Source organism: Lepidochelys kempii, chromosome 6 (assembly GCF_965140285.1).
Source record: "Lepidochelys kempii isolate rLepKem1 chromosome 6, rLepKem1.hap1, whole genome shotgun sequence".
NCBI lineage: Eukaryota > Metazoa > Chordata > Testudines > Cheloniidae > Lepidochelys > Lepidochelys kempii.
In genome coordinates this window covers 11632854-11651166 of record NC_136385.1, presented here as the reverse complement: position 1 = coordinate 11651166, position 18313 = coordinate 11632854, and the positions used below count along the sequence as shown (strand labels likewise).

The 18313-nt window shown below is 50.6% G+C and overlaps 1 pseudogene across 1 annotated transcript in view; it reads left to right on the top strand.

The window, feature by feature from the left end:
• Positions 1-18078, top strand: part of LOC140913696 (uncharacterized) — a 31215-nt pseudogene extending 13137 nt beyond the window's left edge. The window contains exon 5 of the transcript XR_013636012.1: positions 15961-18078. The product of XR_013636012.1 is annotated as an uncharacterized LOC140913696 (transcript). The remainder of the gene's footprint in view (positions 1-15960) is intronic.
• The last annotated feature ends 235 nt before the right edge of the window (positions 18079-18313 follow it).

The following is an 18313-nucleotide window of genomic DNA, read 5'->3' as shown; positions in this document are numbered from 1 at the left end:
ATAGCTTCCTCAGTCATGCTGTGACACATCACTGTACCTGTTTACAATTGAGGTTGAGCTACTACCTATGGCAGATGTTCCAATAAGGTTCCTTTTACTTCTTTGCTGTGAAATTGAAACAAAGGAATGATTTACCCTCTCTGCACATTCTCCTGCAGTGACTTAATTAAAAAGAACAGGAGGACTTGTGGCACCTTAGAGACTAACAAATTTATTTGAGCATAAGCTTTCGTGAGCTACAGCTCACTTCATCGGATGCATGCCGTGGAAAATACAGTGGGGAGCTTTATATACACAGAGAACATGAAACAATGGGTGTTAACGTACACACTGTAAGGAGAGTGATCACTTAAAATGAGCTATTACCAGCTGGAGAGTGGGCGGGGGGGGGAGAAAACCTTTTGTAGTGATAATCAGGGTGGGCCATTTCCAGCAGTTAACAAGAATGTCTGAGGAACAGTGTGTCGGGGGTGGGGAGGGAATAAACAAGGGGAAATAGTTTTACTTTGTGTAATGACCCATCCACTCCCAGTCTCTATTCAAGCCTAAGTTAATTGTATCCAGTTTGCAAATTAATTCCAATTCAGCAGTCTCTTGTTGGAGTCTGTTTTTTGAAGTCTTTTTGTAGTAATATTGCGACTTTTAGGTCTGTAATCGAGTGACCAGAGAGATTGAAGTGTTCTCTGACTGGTTTATGAATGTTATAATTCTTGACATCTGATTTGAGTCCATTTATTCTTTTACGTAGAGACTGTCCAGTTTGACCAATGTACGTGGCAGAGGGGCATTGCTGGCACATGATGGCATATATCACATTGGTGGATGTGCAGGTGAACGAGCCTCTGATAGTGTGGCTGATGTGATTAGGCCCTATGATGGTGTCCCCTGAATAGATATGTGGACACAGTTGGGGTGTGGGGGGGACTGGAGTCTGGGCTGGGGTCATGGGGGGTGCAGGGGTCAGGGCAGAGGGCTGGAGGTGTGTGAGGGGGGTGTAGGAGTCAGGGCTGGGGGGTGGGCTGGGGTCGTGGGGGTGCTCCCAGCCCCTTGCCCAGAGCGACTCACAGCAGGGGGCTGGAGGGGATATGCCCTGATTCCACCCCCTGTCCCCACGGCCCCGTCCTCCACCTCCTCCCCGGAGCCGCAAGCGTGCTGTGGCTCCGCTTTCTCCCCTCCCCCGCAAGGGCTATCAGCTGATCGGTGGCAGGGAGGGAGAGGAGGAGGGGCAGGAACCCAGCGCGCTGCGGGAAGAGGCAGGGGAGGGAGAACTTGCCTGTCCTGCAGCAGCAGCCGGCAGGATCAAGCTTCTTCACCCTGCCCCCCCCCCCCCCCCGTGGGGAGGGCAGGAGGGGCGGCGCGTGGAGAAGAGCAGGCCGGGGCGGGTGGGATTTTTAATAGCATGCTGCTGCCTGCCGGGTCCCGGCCGCTGGCCCCGCTCAGCCCGCTGCCGGCCTGGGTTTGGCAGCGGGCTGAGCGGTGCCGGCAGCTGGGACCCGGCAGGTAGCAGCGTGCCATTAAAAATCGGCTTGCGTGCCGTCCCCTGCATTAGGGTGTGCCTGGGAACACCCCGTACGCACGCCTATGAATGGAAGCAAGGTTTGTGGTGTGACACCTCATGTTTGTTTCTTGAGAGCAGGGAAAGATCCCAGGTGCTCGTTCTTTAGCTCTGTTGCTCTAGCAGTGAAGCACTGACATCCAAAGCTGGGCTTCTAACCTGAATGTGCAGCAACCAGCCCCCGCTCCTGCCTGAGCAGCCGTGTCCACTGGCGTCACAAGGACGGGAACACCCCATGGGCGAGAGGTTTCAGAGGGGTAGCCATGTTAGTCTGTATCAGCAAAAACAACAAGGAGTCCTTGTGGCACCTTAGAGACTAACAAATTTATTTGGGCATAAGCTTTTGTTGGCTAAAATCCACTTCATCAGATGCATGGAGTGGAAAATACAGTAGCGGGTATAAATACACAGCACATGAAAAGATGGGAGTTACCTTACCAAGTGGCGGGTCAGTGCTAACGAGCCAATTCAATTAAGGTGGAAGTGGCCTATTCTCAACAGTTGACAAGAAGGGGTAAATACCAAAGGAGGGAAAATCACTTTTGAAGTGCTAATGAGGCCAATGCAATCAATGTGGCCCATTTCAAACAGCTGACAAAAAGGTGTGAGTATCAGCAGAGGGAAATCAGTTTTTGTAGTGACCCAGCCAGTCTTTATTCAGGCCTAATTTGATGGTGTCCAGTTTGCAAATTAATTCCAGATCTGTGGTTTCTCACTGAAGTCTGTTTTTGAAGTGTTTTTGTTGAAGAATTGCCACTTTTAAGTCTGTTATTGAGTGTCCAGGGAGATTGAAGTGCTCTCCTACTGGTTTTTGAATCTTACAATTCTTGATGTCTGATTAGTGTCCAAGGACTCCATGAGGGAGAGACACCCAACCCAGCCACCGCCGCCTCCCCAGGTGAAGCGCCAGCTGCTGCTTCCCGCTATGAGCGCCTGCTTCTCCCTCCTCTCCCGGGCTGGCTGCGGCCGGGGAAGATGGCGAGGGAGTTCTCCTGGCCTGGGTGTGTCTCTCGGGGCAGAACGCGGTTTTGCCATTTTTTTGCACTACTTTGTGTAGGGCATATTTCATAAGGTTTTTTTTAATTGTTTCTGAGAATTGAGGATGACAGGGAATATGTAGTTGTTGCTTTACTTCTAAAGCTTTTAATAATTTTTAACTACTTTTTTTTTCTTTTTTTACAAAATATGGTCCATTATTTGAATTAATTACTTTTGGGGTTTCATATTTACTGAACACTTTTGGCGGTGGTCTTTGCAGTATGATTTCTGGTGGGAATTGCCTCCACCCATCCAGGAAAATAATTTACTATTACTAATAAATACGGATTCTCCCTTATCTACATAGGAGGTGACATTTTTCCAATTTTATTTGGATAATTGATCCAGCAGTACCATTGTTTCTTAAAAGTAAATGCAAAGCGGGCCCAAGAATCCGGATGCAACGGCATGGCAAAAAAACAATTTGCCAAATCTATGACAGAGACCCATTTAGGGGCCCCCTGTATTCTTGCGATCACTTGAGGCAAATCTGTTACTATTGGTGCCATGGCGGGGGTAGCTTTATTAATTTGTTTTAAATTCACTGTTAATTTGTAATCTTTTGAAGCTTTTAGTACTGGCCAAATTGGGCTATGGTATGCAGATTTTCCCTTTTTAATCACTCCCTGTTCCAGTGATTTGATTGTTTTCTTAATTCCTGCCTCTGCCTGCACAGGATATTTATATTGTCTCCGTGGTGGCGCTTTATTCCTCACAATTTTAACATGTGCTTTGATTTTACCACAGTCTGCTTTGTTCTTTGTCCAGACATTGGGACACTCTTTTACCCACGTATCTTGTTGATTTAGTGTAATTTCCTTCACTGCTTTTGCAGCACATATTCAGGAATGTACCCTGCTGTCGGGGTGTCTTCTGTCCAGTCCGGCACATGCCCCAGAACTCCGTTAAATTCAGAACCAACCGATTTCTCTTTAAAAAAGGAGTCCCTAATATCACTGGCTCAGTCACCTGATCTATTGGAAGCATTTGTTCTTTACAACAAAAATTCCCCATTTTCTCTCTGGGTATAGCTATTTTTACTGAATGATACATTTTTTTCTGTCACTCCTTCCCCAATAGAGGAGGCTGCTGTAATGACTTCAGACACATATGGAGTCAAATTACAACTTCTGTTTACAATATTGACACCAGCCCCACTATCCAATAGGGAATTTTTGGGTCCATTATTTTCCACAATGACAGTTATCGTAGGTCTTCCATTCGAGTCCATCTTAATTTAGTTATTGTCTCCCACTCTTGGGGACCCATTTCCAGTGGGAGCAACTTGTTATCAGGGCTTCCCTGGTAAGCAGAATTTTTTGAACCCTCAGCTTGCACAGCTGCAACTCTTTTCTGCTCCCTAGACATTTCCTCTTTCATCCTTTGCATTTTTTAATTAATTTATCCGTGTGTCTCCCATTCTACATATTCATATTTACTTCCTCAATTTCAAATACCTCCTTCTCCCCGCCCAGTGCGCCGCATCCCCGCTGGGGTGGGAAAAGGCAGGGTGGGGCAGGGACTTTGGGGAAGGGGTGGAATTGGGGTGGGACAAGGGCAGTGCAGGGGTGGGAAGAGGCAGGCCAGGGGCCGAGGGGATCAAGCTCCCACTGGGCAGCGGGGAAGTCAGCGCCTTTGGCCCTGGGGTTTGTCACTAGTTGTATTTCTCCAGCCAATAACCCCAATGTTATTCTTCTTAACAACTAATTCCTGGGCAAATCCCCAGGCTTCATGTAATTTGCACTGGATAAAACTTCATGGGTCTTTGACCTGATTTTTTTTTCCTAACAGCATAATAAATCGCAGTACCAGCTGGTGTGCTTCTGGCTGCCTCTCCAAAGCATTTTTTGCTCTATCTACGGCCAGTCTAATCTCTCCAGTGGTAGCTGTCCTGATCAACCTGTAACATTTACCCATACTTAAATTTTCCGTTCCTCCTGACTCTGCCCACTGTACTAGCCATGTAGCTAGATTTTTTATATTTACTGGGCATAATGACTTTGTCATCAACTGTAAGTTGATGAACTTGCAGGAATTATTTCTGTTTGTTCTGAGGGTACCTCTCTGGCTGCATCTTTGACAGTTGATCTATGTTCTATTCCTGCTATGGACTTTCCTGACTTCGGCTTTTCCGGACAGTTTTTTATTTCTTTTCTCAATTTAGTATAAAGCCGCTCTCGAGGCCAATCAAGTTCCCTTTTCTCTTGATCCCCACATGCGTCCTCCAAATCCTCCAAACCAGATATCATTGGAATCCAAATCCAAATCTCTCCCTTTTCGACAAACAGCTGCAACCTGCAGCTCCGGTATTTTTACTTGCTTTTATAATGTTGCTATAGTTTTCTTGCACCAACTATGAGAAACGCTTGCAATTTCTGTTTCCTTCGTCAGTTTTTGAATTAATTGTTTCATTCCTACTGCTTATTTTTGTCTGCCTTAATTTTTTCCCGATCCACCATTTTCTTTTTTTATTCCCTATTTTGTTTTTCCATTTCTTCTAACTGAGTTTGCATTATCTGTGCCTGCCTCACTTCCCTCTCCAAATTTTTCTGGCAAGTTTTAAAATTCTCTTGTAATGTCTGGAACTCCGCACAGATTTCCCCCTTACATGTGATTGCCTGTTTTACAGCCTGCCACAACAGCCACACTCTGGCTGTTTGCCTTTTACTGGCATTAGGGTTGTACAACTGTCCATATTTCTCAAACATGTTTTCTGAAGTGTCAGCTGTTACATTGGGTTCAACCACACCTTCCATACAGAGGTGCATAGAGCTGTTAGTGTTCTTCCATTAACTGTTCTCCCCTGTTGGCGACGGATAGGGTTGCCAACCAACTTCCTAATTTCTGAAAACAGGACACTACAGCAGGAGCATTGGAATCCTGCCCCTGCCCCACCTCTTCCCCCTGAGGCCCTGCTCCACCTCTTCCCTTGATGCCCTGCCCCTTCTCCATCTCTTCCCATAGCCCCCCACTTGCTCCCCTCCTCCCCCCACTGCATTTCTCATCGCTCAGTCCTCTCCACCTCCCCCACCTCCCCAGCTGGGCTCCCTCTCCTTCGGGGAGGGGAGCTGCAGCTCCTGACACAGAGACTGTCTGCCCACGAGTTGCAGGTAGGAGGCCTCCCCGGCTGTGCAGATGCTGGCGCAGGTTGCTGACCTTTTTCCACCTACCCCCACCCCCTCCCGCAGTAATCGTACTTTTGGTGTGTGGTCAGTACATCTGACAAGACACTGTACAGGTCCCCTTTTGACTGGACTTTGCAGTTGAAAATGGGACACCTGGCAACCACAGCCACGGACCACACAAATGAGTCAAATCATTGTACATGACTCTGTGATGAACTACTACCCAAGGGCAGGGCCATCCAGGTGTGGGAAGAGACTTTCCAGAGAGACTCTATTCTAAACTTCCAGATGGACATTTCTGCAACCAGCTATGGAGTGGAAGTGACAGCTATGGAAAGACAGCTATGGAAAGAACATGGAGTCATGCACAGCTGGACAAACGAGCACATGGCAGAGAGTCCAAGGAACGCAACTTGTGGAGGTAGGTTACTGACTGGATCTGGATCTTCAGTGCGTGACCCCACAGGTCTGACACCAACTGGGCAGCACAAAGTGTTTTACACAGGGATACCAGAGTTTTCCAAAGTTGCAAGAGGTTGCTGTGATGGAATACACCACTATTCACACCCTACACACTACTCTAATAATATTTGTACAAAATATGCCTTATAAGGTATAATTTCAATCTTGCTGGCCAGTATTATCATAGTGAAACGTATGCAGCAACTTTGTATATACAATTATGAACATAAGCTGAAATCACGACTGAAGTGTGTTTACCAGACACACCTGGGGAGTGAATAAAACTTTTTCAAAAACAAAGGAGAAGTTAGTGCCTCTAGCCATGGTGCCATCAAAGCTGATGGGCCATCAATTGTCAAGTCGCTGTTCTTTGAAAAGGAAGGTGGGCAGGAACAAAGAGATGCAAACAGCAGCATGAAACCCCTTTCCCACCAAAAAGTTCATGTCTCCCCACTCAGCTGAGGAGACCTTTATCTAGGAAAAAGAAAAGGAGTACTTGTGGCACCTTAGAGACTAACCAACTTATTTGAGCATGAGCTTTCGTGAGCTACAGCTCATGCCAATGAAGTGAGCTGTAGCTCACGAAAGCTCATGCTCAAATAAATTGGTTAGTCTCTAAGGTGCCACAAGTCCTCCTTTTCTTTTTGCAAATACAGACTAACACGGCTGTTACTCTGAAACCTTTATCTAGGAGTCACTCTGAGAAAAATCCATTTCACAGGTGATTGAACTATAAAAGAAAGGGCCAAACACACCCCTTGTTATCTCTCCCTGTACATCTAAGAAAGAAAAGAAAAACAGCTCTTGGACCTCAGGAACTGATCCTGAGCTGACAACTTGGTCAGCAATGCTACTGGAAACCTGTCCTAAGGGTTTCCCTTTGAACTAAGTCTAATTTGTTCAGTTTAATACTAGGAAGTATTTTTATGTTTCTTTTTCTTGTAACCATTTCTCACTTTGATGTCTCATCACTTGTACTCACTTGAAATCTACCTTTGTGGTTAAATAAATTTGTTTTCTTCCTTAATTGAAACAAAGCCAGTGTTGTGATGTGTGGGGTGACAAACTGTTGCATATTGATCCCCTTAGCGGAGCAATGGACCTATTCTATCAGGACTGTCCAGGAGAGGGCTGGACAATTCAGGCCAAGCATTTCTGGGGGGAAATCTGGGACTGTGTATGTATTGGGATCACCCTGCAGTAATAACCAAGGCTGTGAAAGCCAGAGTGTGAGCTGAGCGTGGCGGGCAGGCAGCAGCTACACACAGACACTCGGGGTACGACCGGAATGCTGGAGGCTGTTTGTGAGTGGGCCGGGTTGGGAGCCAGAGCAGCAAACCGTTACTGGGCCCCCCTGGTTATAGGGCAGCCGGTGACACTGCCTTGCACTGGTCTGGATTACACTCTGGATTGTGATTGCCTCATTGGACAATGAGAGTGGACACAACTCATATCCTGGTTGGATGTTCCAAGATTTTGCCATGACCACGGGTCATTTCCTCATTGGTCCAAGCCAGTTTTGCCCAGCAGAGTGACCAGGCTGCGCCACCCAGCACAAACACGAGGAAGATCAGATCTAGGTGCAGATTTCAACTGAACAGCTCATGTTTATTTTGATGATGGACCCACCTCAGAACTCAAATCCAACACTCTTGTGAAGTGACTTGGGTTTGGAGCTGAAGTTTAGGAACTTGAATTTAGATCAAAGCTTCATAACTGACCCATTTTTGCTATTAGTGTTACCGAGTTGATAGTGTGACTTTCCAGTTCTTAGTTATTACTCATTATAATGTATTCCGACATTAAGGTCCCAATCCAGAAAAATCTTAAACTTATGCTCAACGATAAGCATGTAAGTAGTCGCACTGAAATCAATGGAACTGCTCAAAGTGCTTGGACTTAAGCACACTGAAGTACTCTGTCCTGTGAGGGCCTTAAGAAAAAAATGAAATAAAATATTGTCAGTTTCAGGGGACCTTCACTTATATTCCCCTCACCTTTCCATTTCCACAGGTTCCCGCTGCCTCCCCAGGCTCCTCACCCACCTCCCCATTGCCTTGGCCCTGCTGCCTTCCCACAGCCCTGGCAATCCCCTCTTAGCCTTCTGTGTTCCCCAGGCTCGTCATGCACATCCCCATCATCCTGGTTCCCTGCTCTCTCCCCCAGTCTACCCAGCCATCCCCCTGACCTCCAATGACTCCCCCAGGCTTCCCAGCCATCATCCCATTGTCCCTGGCCTGTCCAGCTTCCCGCGGGCTCCCTGAGTCCCTCTGCTAACCCCCCCTTCCTAAATTGCCCTGAGCTTCCTTCTGCAGTCAGCCAGGCACACCTTGCTTTTCTCACCAGCCTGGATTATCTCAGGGTGACCCTAATGCACTCCCAGTCCCAGATTTTCCCTCAGAAATGTATGTTCTGCCAAGTCCAACCCTACCGAGAGAGTCCAGAAATATTAAATTTGTTATTCCTTCAAAGAAATATATACAGCAGCTTATTTCCATAGACAAAGTTACTCTGACACTTTACTTAAACACACTGGGTTAGATGAAATGATGAATCAACTTTATTAATAACAAAGATAGATTTTGAGTACAAGCGAGGCATAACAGTCAGAAATGGTTACAAGAATAATAAAGATAAAACTCTGTCTAGTGCTCCAGCAGCCAGGGAGGATGCTGGCCTTGGGCTAACAGAGGTTAGGGGGTGCTGGGGTTAGGGGCAGCAGAGTCAGTGCTAGTGGTCAAGGCTGGGCTGGCAGGGCTCTATAGTGTCCCCTCTAGCTGGGTCTGGGTCCATGGGGTGCTGGGGGCCCCAGCAGTCTCTGCATCAGCCCCTGTAGCTGGAGCGGAGCTGGCAGAGCCCAGTAATATCCCCTGTGGCTGGGGCTGTGTCACACACAGAGTCCATCCCTTCTTTCCCCACTGTAGCTTTCACAATGAAGCACAGCAGGGTGAACTTTTGGAAGAACCAGCTGCCCTGGGCATCCGGAAGGCCCTTGATGTATTTGATCTTGGACCATTTGTTGTAGCCAGCCTAGTGTGCAGGGTCTGGCCTGATGGGCGGGGACCAGGGGTAGCCAGCTGGGGCGTGAGCACTGAGGCCAGAATGCAACATCTGTATGGGGCAGATGCCCTCCCAAGGGTGCTGGGCAGGGACATGGGTGTGAGCTCCTGAAACACACACACATTACACAGCTGGGTGAGAGCTCCGGTAACACACACACACAGAGCACAGCACAACCCTCTTGAAACACACACACACACACACATACAGCCATGTGAGAGCTCCTGGAACCACAGGGGCTAGAATTAGGGGTGCTATGCGTCATAGCACCCCTAATTGAAGTGGTTTCCAATACATACAGGGGTCACGGTTTGGTTCACTGGCTCTCAGCAGCCCCCCAATACAAACTGCTCCAGTCCCGCCCCTTGCCTGTATCGCGCACAGACACAGGGCGAGCGCTGCTCACACAGCCTGGGGTGTGATCTCCTGTGACACACGCACCAACACCGCGCAGCCGAGCAACACACACGACACAGCCCGACCTTTGTCCTTCTGTCACACGCGCTGCCCCACTAGTTCCCCCTCCGCTCCCAGAGCCGGGAGAGAACCCAGGAGTCCGGGAGAGAACCCTAGCTCCCCACGGCACAGCCCAGGGGCGGGGACCGAGCTACCCCCTTACGGGCTCTGCCGCCCGGGGAACAGGTGCCGCGAGCGCCCCTAGCGGCCGGACTCGGGACCCAGGCGTCCGGGCGGGGCGGGGCCGGAAGGTCGCTGCGATGGGGCTTCCCCCGGCAGCTGAAGATGGCGGCGCAGGCGCGGGGCCCTTGAGTCGGGGGCGGGTGGGGAGCGTAGCAGGGCGGGGCTTTCCCGGCCCCCTGGGTCCCAGCCCAGCCCGTGCGCAGGGAGGCACCAGCCGCGGGGCGGGAGGTCGCTGCCCAGGCGGAGGAAGCGGCCGGGGCCGAGCCCGGCGATGGCTGCAGCGGGGCCGGCGCAGGTAGGACGCGGGGCGGGGACTCCCCGGCCGGGCACTGGCTGGTCCCGGCTGGGGCCGAGCGGGGCCGGGACCGGGTCCCTCCCGCGCTAGTGACCCCGGGGCTGGGGGCTGCCGCAGCCGGAGCGCTGGGGCCGGGGAGCGGCGCTGGGGGCCCCGGGCCGGGCGGACACGCGGAGCCGGGCCGAGGAGCCCCGAGGCGGCCGAGCCGGGGCCGGGAGCGGGGCCGAGCCCAGGCCTGGGGCGGAGGCGGGGACTCCGGCCGGGGGAGGAGCCTGGTCCCTGCCCTGGGATTCGGGCCCCTCCCAGCGCCCCGCCCCAGAGCCCCGTGGGGAGCCGAGGGCGACTCCTGTCGCCGGCCAGCGGGGCCCGAGTCCCCGGGGGGCTGTGCGGGGGGGTCTCCCTGGCTCACAGCTGCTGGGCTGGGGGTTCCCCGGGAGCCGCTGCCCTCGAACCCGCGTCCCCTGCGGAGAGCCCGGGCTGGGGCTGGCGCGGAGGGTGCTGAGTGTGTAACGCTTGTGCCAGCAGCTGCGGGTGGCGTTTGAGGAGGTGGCTCTGTATTTCACCCGGGAGGAGTGGGAGCTCTTATCCCGGCCAGAGAAGCAGCTGTACCGGGACCAGATGCTGAGGAATTACCGGGTCCTTGTTTCCTTGGGTAAGGACCAATTTCCCTTCATTTATTCACAGCTGAAAAACGTTTGTGTTCCCCATGTGGCACCCTGTCACTGAGTGGTGGCAAATGCCAGCCCCTTTCAGGTCAGCTCGTTCGAGGAGAACTCAGGGCTTGGGAGCCTGGGGCTAATCTTGGTGTAACTGGTTTATTTGAATTACCTGCCTCAGTAGTGGCACATCCCTGATGGTAGCAAAGAGCCCATGAGCAACCATCTCTTCCCGGAATCCCAGCCAGAGGTTGACGGCAGCAACTCTGCCTCAGGAGCTGATTCTAGTCAGACAAATAAGGCAGGGGGAAAACACTGCTGCTGCAACAGCTCCCCACCTCCCCCAAAAGAATGAACATCGTAAATTTAACAACTGTACAACTGAACAATGCAAAAGAACTGGAATGTCTGTGTAACGGTGACACCGGGTGACACCTGCCATGACACATTGTGGCCGATTTGCCTTAATGACATGCCTGAAACGTTTCAACAGCTATAAGTTGGCAAGGAGCAAAGTTCCCTTCTTCCAAAGTCTTCCCCATGATCCATGTTTCAGGAGACAGTTGGGTAAGTGAAATAATGACCAGAAAGAAGGTGGTTGCAGATTTTCTATTTGTCCTGTCTCTTAATCTGAAACTAATGGGTGTTCACTGGTCTTTTTGTGGGTTAAAAGAAATCCATGTCACACGCTTGTCCTATGGAACGTAGTGCCACAAGATAGCATAGAGGCCAAGGTGTTAGCAGAATGGGATATTTCAAGGGAACATCTAAAGTTACCCCAGCAAGGCTTTAAACTAGGCCCCACTGCAAACTGAGAGGGTTGTAGATGTTGCCGATTCAGGGTACGAACTGAACTTGCCTGGTGGGAGACGGGAAGAAGGTTTATTGCTAAGGAAGGTTTATTTCTTTCTTCTCCTGCTTTGGATCTCTTGAGCTTTCCTCTGAAGCAGCCTGTGAGATTGATGTCCTGTTGTGCCAGGTGCTGCACAAACATATAAACGAGTCCCTGCCGCCAAAAATATATTAATAAAACTTCCCCCAAACAGGCTCTTCAGGTTCCAAACCGGACTTAATCCACCGGATCGAGCTAGGGGAGGCAGAGCTCTGGATCCGGGATGCCAAGGGCTCCAGGGTACACTCTGGGCCTGAGAGCCCCTCCTCAGGTGAGTCCTAATAATCCAGTCCTTTCTGATTTACACACCTGCTAGTAGAGAACTCCTTGATATAGAAGGCAAAGGCAGAGCGAGATTCACAGGCTGGGAGCTGAAGAGAGACAAATTGAAGCTGGGAATTAGGGGCCAGTGTTTATCTTGGAGGGGGAATAAACCATTGGGAGAGCTCCCCTTAGGACGCGATGGATTCTCCCTCTGGGAGTCTGTCCGTGGAGATGGGGTGGCTCTCTCTCAAAGCTTCACACTTGTTCCACCAGCAGTTACTGGGCCAGAGTCAGGAATGACTGGGGGAGCTTCTCTGGCTGGGATAGGCAGGAAGCCAGGCTGGATGGGCATAATCAGCCTGTCTGGCTGTGATATCTATGAATCTTAGTCCTTTCTCAGTGCAGAGATGATTTCTTAGTATTACCTAGTCCATCCCTGACAGGTGTCTGTCTAACCTGTTCTTAGAAACCTCCCATGGTGGAGATTCCACAACCTGCCAAGATCATTTTGTTCCAGTGCTTAACTACCCTCAGAGGTTGGAAGTTTTTCCAAATATCTAACCTCTATCTCTCTTGCTGCAGTTGAAGCCCATAAAGTCTTGACCTATTCTCAGTCAATAAGGAGAACAGTTTATCACCCTCCACTTTGTAACAACCTTTTATGTCCATGAGGACTGTTATCAGGGGTTCTCCCCTGCCCCCTTCTTCCGACTAAACAAACCCAGTTTTTTCACTTACTTCAGAAGTCATGTTTTCGAGACATGTAATCAGTATTGTTGTTCTCCTCTGACCCTCCCGAATTTGTCCACATACTTCCTGAAGTTTGGAGCCCAGAAGTGGACACAGTAGTGGACCTAGCCTGTCCTTGTTTTCCCCTGCTTTCCCGTGTATTTGTAAAATGCTTTGTTTTTTCCCTTTATAATGCTAGTTTAGTTTTGCTTTTGCCTTTCTAATTTTCCCCCTACATGCTTGTTTTGTTTTTTAAGACTCATTTTTGTAATTTGACCTGCTTTCCGTTTCTCGTACAACTCTTTTTTCAAGAGTCGCTACAGCTCCACCATGCCTCAGCTTCCCCAGCTGTTTAATGGAAAGGGCACTGGGGCTGTGAGCAATGTTCCCTCTCATTTTTTTCAATCCATCTGCAGAATAAATTTTATTATGTGCACTGAGGTCTGTGCGCCACCAATAGAAACAAAAAACCTCAATATAATATTTTTTAAAGTTACCGTAGGGATAATTACTCCAGCCAGGAGACATTAGGTATTTCAGAACTCGCTAATTAAATTAAATTAAAGTAGAAGAGAAATAAAAATTATGAAATGCATAGACCAGTCAAAACCCTAAAGTAACACACTTAGGAAGCATAAAATTGCAGAGATGATATGTGCATTGCAGGAAGTACCAAGAAGTAGCAACAATATTACAACTCTGTGTTGGGAGGTGAGTGTGAAAGAGCCAGAGACTGTGTGGGTTTGTAGCACACAGAGTCAGTCTGTGTGCTGGGGAAGTTTCTGAGAGATGCTGGGTGCTGTCTCTAAGGCATTCACTGAAAGCTCTCCTGAGCCCTGTCTCCCCTGCCCTCGCTCTGAGGAGATAGGTACATGGACTGGTGGTGGGGAGGAGAGGAGATAGAGGGACTGTGTGAGCTGGCTGCTGGGGGGCAAACAAGCACCTGGGTAGAAAGACAAGCCTGTCTGGCCATACACCTCAACACCTTCTAGGCTTCCCACACCTCAGAAAGGTAAGGGGCGCCCTAGAGATTTTTCAAATGGCTTTTCATGCCTCTGCCCCCTGCAAGAGCATCCCAGAGTCACTGATCCTTGGCAGAGAAGGTGCTGTTCTCCCCAGGTTCCCACCTCACCCCCTCTCTGCCACTTCACTTTGCATGTGACCTCTCAGACTGGAGAAACCTGTTCCCAGCGAGCAAGGAGAAACCTGGGAATGATGCCGGGTGGGTCAGTCACATAGGACTAGTGTAAGGTGACGCCATGCAGAGGTGCCATGGTGCAGAACAGATCTCTAGCACCTGCAGCACTTCGCTGTAATGCTCTAAAACTGCCCCACGGGCCAGGCGGCTGCTATGGGGGGAGTGGACACGTTTGGGGGCCAGATTAAATCAACCTGCGGGCCATGACTTGGAGTACCCTGGTGTATGGGCTGGCTGTGAGAGAGAGGGTGACGGTATGGCCTTTGTCCCATCCCTTCTTCTCCTGCTCTTTGTGGCATGAAATTGTTGTTGCTTACATTGCTTCAGTGTCAGTGCTTAGCACAGCCCTCAGCCCTAACGTGTCTGTGACTGTCTGTAGACCAAAGGCTGGGTGGCAGCCATTCACCCCTTCCAGCTCAGCAGTGCCAGGGAGCGGGTTGTGACACAATACAGACATGTTTTCCAGGTTACATCAAACAAACCCTGAGTGACTGGTCATCCCCTCAAAGCCCACACACAGACCCACACCCCCTACCTCTCAAAACCCTCACCTTCTTGAGGATTTTAGTTTAGTTTTAGTTTCACACAAAGACTGAAACCTCAGGCCGAGAGTAAATGATTTCTTCAAAAGGAATTCCTAGAAAAAGACTCACGTCCCCCCCACCCCCAGAAATAAGCTACATTGTTCTAAACAGCTTTAAACTGGTCTCACTGCACCCACATGAAGGGATTGTAGCCCCTCAACTAAACTAGTTTCAAACTAATATAATTACAACAGCAAAAATGCTGAGGAACAGGCCTCATGCTATAAAACAGGAGAAAGTGAAGAACCAATACCACATAAATAAACCCCTCTGATTGAAATAAAGACACAATCAGTTTGAAAACAAAACCAGGCTCTGCTCTGACAGGTGCTGCCTGTATCCTGGGCAGGCTTCAATTTCAGCTTAAAACGAGACTCAAGACATGCCTAGCCCCTGTGGGAGCAGGCGCTGGGTGCTGCGGAAACACCATAGGGTAGAACCTATGCCTGGATTGGTGTACTACCCCGCCCCACCTGCCCTCCTCCTTGCCTTGCCCAGGGGGAACTTGCTGCCCAAAGAAGCACTCTTCTCCCAGCACTGCAACCCTAACCCCAGCCTGGTGCAGAGGGGTTTGTGTGGGGTAAAGCAGTGGTTCTCAACCAGGGGTCTGGGGACCCCTAGAGGGGCCTTGAGCAGGTTTCGGGGGGGACCTCCAAGCAGGGCCAGCATTAGACTTGCTGGGCTCAGGGTAAAAAGCTGAAGCCCCCCCCCCGACATGGGGCTGAAGCCCAGGTCCCCAAGCCCTGCCACTCAGGGCTGAAGCTGAAGCCTGAGCCATGTAGCTTCACGGGGGTCCCTGTAGCATGGGTGCCCTGCTTGCTACCACCTAACGCTGTCCCCGGCTTTGATATGCAGAAAACATATTATTGTGGCACAGGTGGGCTATGGTGTTTTTATAGCATGTTGTGTGGGGTCTCAGAAAGAAAAAGGTTGAGAACCCCTGCGGTGAAGAACATGTGGGTGTCAAGACCATTCACTGAAATTTGACCTGCCTCCCTCACCATCATGACCGTGGGCAAATCTGAGTGGAACTGTAACCCTGCAGGCCAGGTCTCAATGCCCAGACAGGAGCTGCCACTGCAGGGTGAGACGCCCATCCCAAAAACAGTCACAGACAAATGGGGCAATCGCTCCATCCGTGACATTTTCTGTCCTTGACAAACCTGCAGCCCTAAGCGTGAGCTAATGCCAGGATTGCCTCTGCTCTCTCCAGCAGGGCACGGGATCCCGGGAGGAACGCAGACACAGTCTGAATGTGGGGAGAGCACTGTTGGAACACAAGATCCCACATCCCACAGAGGGATCCATGCACAGGACGCAGTCCATCCCTTGGGTAAACTCAGCCAGAGACCAAATCTGATTACACACCAGAGACTCCCCATGGGCCGGTGTCCCCATCAGTGCATCGACTGCAGCAAGAGGTTCAGGAACCCCTTCGCACTGACCCAGCACCGGTGCATGCCCACCGGGGAGCGGCCGTATTGCTGCACTGACTGTGGCAAGAGCTTTGCAAAGAGCTCAGCCCTGAAAACACACCAGCGCAGGCACACCGGGGAGCGGCCGTATCGCTGCACACACTGTGGCAAGAGCTTTGCAGAGAGTTCAAATCTGAGAATACATCAGCGCACACACACCGGGGAGCGGCCGCACCGCTGTGCTGACTGTGGCAAGGGCTTTGCACAGTTTGCCCACCTGAAAAGACACCGGCGCACGCACACTGGGGAACTGCCATACAACTGTACCATCTGCGGCAAGGGCTTTGCCCAGAGCTCAAGCCTGAGAACACATCAGTGCGCACACACCGGGGAGCGGCCGTACTGCTGCGCTGACTGTGGCAAGACCTTTGCAGAGAGCTCAACGCTGAGAATACACCAGCGCACGCACACCGGGGAGCGGCCGTATCGCTGCACCGACTGCGGCAAGGGCTTTGCACATAGCTCAACTCTGAGAAAACACCAGCGCACGCACACCGGGGAGCAGCCTTACCACTGCAGTGACTGTGGCAAGAGCTTTGCAGAGAGCTCAAAGCTGAGAATACATCAGCGCGCGCACACCGGGGAGCGGCCGTACCACTGCGCTGACTGTGGCAAGAGCTTTGCAGAGAGCTCAAAGCTGAGAGTACACCAGCGCACACACACTGGGGAGCGGCCGTACCGCTGTGCTGACTGTGGCAAGGGCTTTGCACAGTTTGCACACCTGCAAAGACACCAGCGCACGCACACTGGGGAACAGCCATACAACTGTACCGACTGCGGCAAGGGCTTTGCCCAGAGCTCAAGGCTGAGAACACACCAGCGCACGCACACCGGGGAGCGGCCGCACCGCTGCACCGACTGCGGTAAGGGCTTTGCACAGAGTTCAACCCTGAGAATACACCAGCGCACGCACACCGGGGAGCGGCCCTACCACTGTGACGATTGCAAGAAAAGCTTCAGCAATGCCAGTACGCTGACCAGACATCAGCGCACACACGCACCGGGGAGCAGCTCTACCGCTGTGCCAACTGGGGTAAGAGGTTCAGCAATGCCAACAAGTTGACCCAGCTTCAGCGCACGAACACCAGAGAGCAGCCGGACCACTGCGCTGTCTGCGGCAAGGGCTTTGCACACAGCTCAAACCTCTGAATACATCTGCGCGCACACACACCGGGGAACGGCCATTCCAATGCACTGTCTGCAGAAAGCACTTTGCACAGAGCTAATACCTGAGAATACACCAGCGCATTCACAGCGGGGAGCGGCTGTCCAGGTGTGCTGACTGGCAAATGCTTTGCTCACTTGGGCAACCTCACCTGGCACCAGTTGACTCAGCCTTCTGCCACCGCTAGGGCCCAAGGGGCTTCTGGCAGCTGGTGGGCCTGGCACAATGCCAGCAGAATCAGACCAGGGAGTGGTCCTGTCCCCATGATGCCCAGCAGAGACTGTGTGGGGCAGAGAATGGGACTTGGCTGAGCAGTGTGGGGGAGAGGAGACAGGCAAGGAGATTTTAGAGCAGATGGGCACAACCTTCTCCATTTGGGACCCCCTCCATCTAGGTGGGGTCCAGCCAGGTCTCTCTCTTTCTGTCAAACTCCCCCCAACACATATAGCTTTCAGGCAGCCAGGACAATCCCCCTTCCTTCCCCTGCATCCCTCCCCCAGAGCTACCTTGATGATTTCAGCCAGGGGGTGACTCTTAGGTGACATCTAGAGGTGGGATTTGCAGTCCTGTCTCAGCATGGATTGGTCCAAAGGGGGGGCGGGGGCAGGACAGCGCGGTGTGTCAGATTGAAAGAAGACTCAGGAACTGCTCAAACCGTCTATTCTAAATAGAAATGTGATGAAGAAAAACTACGTGCCTAATGTGTAGCAAAGGTCTAACCAGTTGTTTCTTTGCTACTAAAGAAGTTGATGCATTCGAATGATGTGTGGAGAAACCAATATGAAGTGTAAATGTTTAAGATAAACCAGTCCAAATGTCCTAAGGCCTTACTGACCATGAGGCCTGATAAACTGTGTGACTGGCGGGTGCACACAGAGAGTTTTGCATTACTCCTTGGGGAATTCTATGCCAAAAGAAAAATAAAAATTCTGCACACCATATTTTAAAATTCTGCATATTTTTTTGTCAAAATAACACAATAGAATCACACTAGTTTCAGTTATTTTGATAGTTTGAAATAAATTATCAGCACCTATGTTTGTAACACTACAAACAAAAAAGATTCAGGAAGTGATTTTTCACAGATTCCTTACTCGTCATTTTAACACAGAACTTTGAGTAATAATTCATTTAAACTGCAATATAGAAATGTATTTCCTGCACCCCTCAGAAGTA